This window comes from Neophocaena asiaeorientalis, unplaced genomic scaffold, assembly GCF_003031525.2.
Source record: "Neophocaena asiaeorientalis asiaeorientalis breed wild unplaced genomic scaffold, Neophocaena_asiaeorientalis_V1.1 scaffold438, whole genome shotgun sequence".
In the NCBI taxonomy this organism is placed as follows: Eukaryota; Metazoa; Chordata; class Mammalia; order Artiodactyla; family Phocoenidae; genus Neophocaena; species Neophocaena asiaeorientalis.
Genome location: NW_020173491.1, coordinates 6,496,739 through 6,500,817, shown reverse-complemented (window position 1 = coordinate 6,500,817; position 4,079 = coordinate 6,496,739). Strand labels below are relative to the sequence as shown.

The window sequence follows — 4,079 nt, the reverse complement described above, 5'->3', positions numbered from 1 at the left end:
ACCACCCCAATCAAGAAATAGAACATCATCAGGACTTCCAAAGCCTCTTCATGCCTCTTTCCAGTTATTCTCCTCTCCCAAGGGTAACTAACCATTGTCCTGACATCTAACACCACAGATTCATTTTTGTACCTTAAATAAATGGAATCATATAGCATATACTTTTTTGTATCTTGTTTTTAAATTTTTAATTAAAAAAATTTAAAATTGTGGTTAAATACATGTAATGTGCAATTTACCATTTTAACCATCTTTTAAAAAATATTTATTTATTTATTTGGTTGCACTGAGTCTTAGTTGCGGCAGGTGGCTCCCTAGTTAGTTGCAGCAGGCGGCGCCCTAGTTGGGCTCCTTAGTTGTGGCACATGGGCTCCTTAGTTGTGGCACATGGGCTCAACACTTGAGTTGCGGCTCATGGGCTCCTTAGTTGTGGCAGGTGAACTCCTAGTTGTGGCGCGCATGTGGGATCTAGTTCCCTGACCAGGGATCGAACCCGGGCCCCCTACACAGGGAGCGCAGAGTCTTAACCACTGTGCCACCAGGGAAGTCCCCCATTTTATAATAGTTTTAGCTCTTAGACCCATTTTGAGTTAATTTTTATATATGGCATAAGGTAAGAGTCCACTTCATTCTTCTGCATGTGGTTATCCAGTTTTCTCAGTACCATTTGTTGAAAAGACTGTTCTTTCCCCATTGAATGGTCTTGGCACCTTATCGAAAATCATTTGTATGCACACACACAGGTTTATTTCTGGGCTGTCTATTCTATACCATTGGTTCATATGTCTGTCTTTATGCCAGTACCACACTATTTGGATTACTGTAGCTTTGTAGTAAGTTTTGAAATCAGGAAGTGTAAGACTTCCAACTTTGTTCTTGTGCAAGACTATTTTGTCTATTCAGCATCCTTTGAGATTCCATATGAATTTTAGGATGGACTTTCTGACTTCTGTAAAAAAATTTTTTGTCGGGATTTTGATAGGGATTGCACGGACTCTGTAGACCACTTTGGGTAGTATTGACTTCTTAACAATATTAAGAATTCCAATCCATGAACACAGGATGTCTTTCCATTTATTTGCATCTTTTTAAATTTCTTTGAACAACGCTTTGTAGTTTCCAGTGTACAAGTCTTCTACCTCCTTGGTTGTTTATTCCTATTTTATTCTTTTTAATGCTGCTGTAAATAGAGTCACTTTCTTAATTTCTTTTTCATATTGTTTATTGTTAGTGTATAGAAACACAACTAAGTTTTTTTTTTTTTTTTAATTATTTATTTTTGGCTGCATTGGGTCTTCGGCGCGGTGCACAGGCTTCTCACTGCAGTGGCTACTCTTGTTGCGGAGCATGGGCTCTAAGCACGTGGGCTTCAGTACTTGTGGCATGAGGGCTCTAGAGTGCAGGGTCACTAATTGCATTGCACGGGCTTAGTTGCTCCACAGCATGTGGGATCTTCTCGGACCAATGATCGAACCTGTATCCCCTGCATTGGTAGGCAGATTCTTTTATTTATTTATTTATGGCTGCATTGGGTCTTTGATGCTGCGCGCGGGCTTTCTCTAGTTGTGGTGATCAGGGGCTACTCTTTGTCGCGGTGCACGGGTTTCTCATTGTGGTGGCTTCTCTTGTTGTGGAGCATGGGCTGTAGGCTCATGGGCTTCAGTAGTTGTGGCATGCAGGCTTCAGTAGTTGTGGCTTGCAGACTCTACAGCATAGGCTCAGTAGTTGTGGCGCACGGACTTAGTTGCTCTGCGGCATGTGGGATCTTCCCAGACCAGGGATCAAACCCGTGTCCCCTGCATTGGCAGGCGGATTCTTAACCACTGAGCCACCAGGGAAGTCCCCACAACTAAGTTTTGTGTGTGGATTTGTATCCTGCAACTCTGCTGAATTAGTTTATTAGTTCTAACAATTGTGTGTGTGTGAGTTGTCTGCAGGGTTTTTTTACATATAAGATCATGTATTCTGTGAGCAGAGATAATTTTTCTTCTTCCTTTCCAGCTCATATTCCTTTCATTTCTTTTCTTGCCTAACTGTTTTGGCTAGGGCTTCCAGTACTATGCTGAATAGGAGTAGTGAAAGCAGGCATCCTTTTGTGTTCCTAATCTTAGAGGAAAGGTTTTCAGGCTCAAACCATTGAGTATGCTGTTGGCTGTGGGCTTTTCATATATGGTTTTTATTATGTTGAGATACTTTTCTTCTATTCCTAGTTTGTTAAGTGTTTTTATCTGAAAGGGGGTTGAATTTTGTCAAATGCTTTTTCTGGATCGATTGAGGTAACTGTGTTTTTTCCCCCTTCATTCTGTTAATGTGGTTTATTACATTGATTGATTTTCATATGTTGAACCACCCTTGCGTTCAAGGAATAAATCCCACTTAGTCATGATGTAAAATCCTCTTTATGTGCTGTTAAGTTCTGTTTGCTAGTATTTTGTTCAGAATTGTTGCATCAATATTCATATGGGGGACTTCCCTGGTGGTGCAGTAGTTAAGAATCTGCCTTCCAATGCAAGGGAGATGGGTTCGATCCCTGGTCAGGGAACTAGATCCCACATGCATGCCACAACTAAGGAGCCCATGAGCTGCAACTAAGGAGCACATGTGCTGCCATTAAGTAGCACACGTGCTGCAACTAAAGGAGTTGGCGAGCCGCAAGTAAGGAGCCCGCCTGCTGCAATTAAGACCAAAATAAATAAATTACAAAAACAATTCATATAGGACATTGGTCCGTAGTTTTCTTTTCATGTACCGTTGACACTTGAACAATACGGGTTTGAACTATGTGCCTTCATTTCTACTAGGATTTTATTCAGTAAATACATACTACAGTACTACACTTGAGCTTGGTTGAATCTCTGGATGCAGAATCATGGATACATAGGGCCGACTATAAAGTTATATGGAGATTTTCGACTGCACGGGGTTTGGTTCCCCTAACCCCTGTGTTGTTCAAGGGTCAACTGTACTATCTTTTTCTGAACTTGGTGTCAGGATAATGTTGGCCTCATAGAATGAGTTGGGAAGTATTCCCTCCTCTTCAATTTTTGGGAAGAGTTTGAGAAGGATTAGTGTTAACTCTTCTTGAAACATTTGGTAGAATTCACTAGTGAAGCCATCTGGTCCTGGGATTTTCCTTGTTGGGAGTTTTAAAAAAAATTACTCATTCAATCTCCTTACTAGTTAGGTCTGTTCATATTTTCTGTTTCTTCATGATTCAGTCCTGGTAGGTTGTACATTTCTAGGAATTTGTCCATTACATCTAGGTTAACCAATTTGTTGGCATACAGTTGCTCATAGTACTGTTTCATAATACTTCTTATTTCTGTAAATTTGGTAGTACTGTCCTCTCTTTTCTGATTTTGTGTGTCTGGATTCTCTTTGCTCAAAATTACATTTGTGAGATTTTATATTTTTAATAAGTATCTGCAGAAGTCAGTCTATGACAGATAGTCCCAGATAATACTTTGAGAAACCTCACCCTTGATACTAGGTAGAGTCAGGGTACAAGCCCTTCAGCAGTCTTTGGAAGTTCTATTGGTAAACTCAGGGAAAAGTGGCCAGGACATAACTAAATCCTTATATCACTCAGCATTTTGGACCTTAATTTCAATCTGCAAGCTGATGATAATAGTATCTCCCCTGCCTACTTCATAATGATTCAATTTCTTTTATTATGTTTCAGGACTTGGACTCAATGTTTAGGAGAGAAAGATGAAAACATCAGGATTGCTGTCCTCAAGGATCAAAGAGACCCACAGAAAACTAGGTGTTTTAACTATAATCTGAGGTCTATTTTCACATTTCTACTATTAATACTAAACTATTATATTTGTATATAACATTCTTTGGTATATCGATTTTATAGAATTTCCATGAAAGACATAAAAGCATTTGAAATAAGGAAAGGAAAACTCAGAGAAGTTAAGCTACTTATAAAAGGTCACACAACTAATATATTGTATAGGATTATCAAACCAATATGGGTGCCCAAAAGGGGAACAATACGTTCTGCTGAGGAAAGGAAAGGAGAACATTTACCTACAGAAGAGGTAATGTGTAGGCCTGACCATAGGCTAAGT

At 39.6% G+C, this 4,079-nt stretch overlaps 1 protein-coding gene across 2 annotated transcripts in view; it reads right to left on the bottom strand.

The window, feature by feature from the left end:
• The window catches only part of LPCAT2 (lysophosphatidylcholine acyltransferase 2), a 68,406-nt gene that overhangs the window by 20,012 nt on the left and 44,315 nt on the right, over positions 1–4,079 (bottom strand). The gene's annotated exons all lie outside the window — the stretch shown is intronic.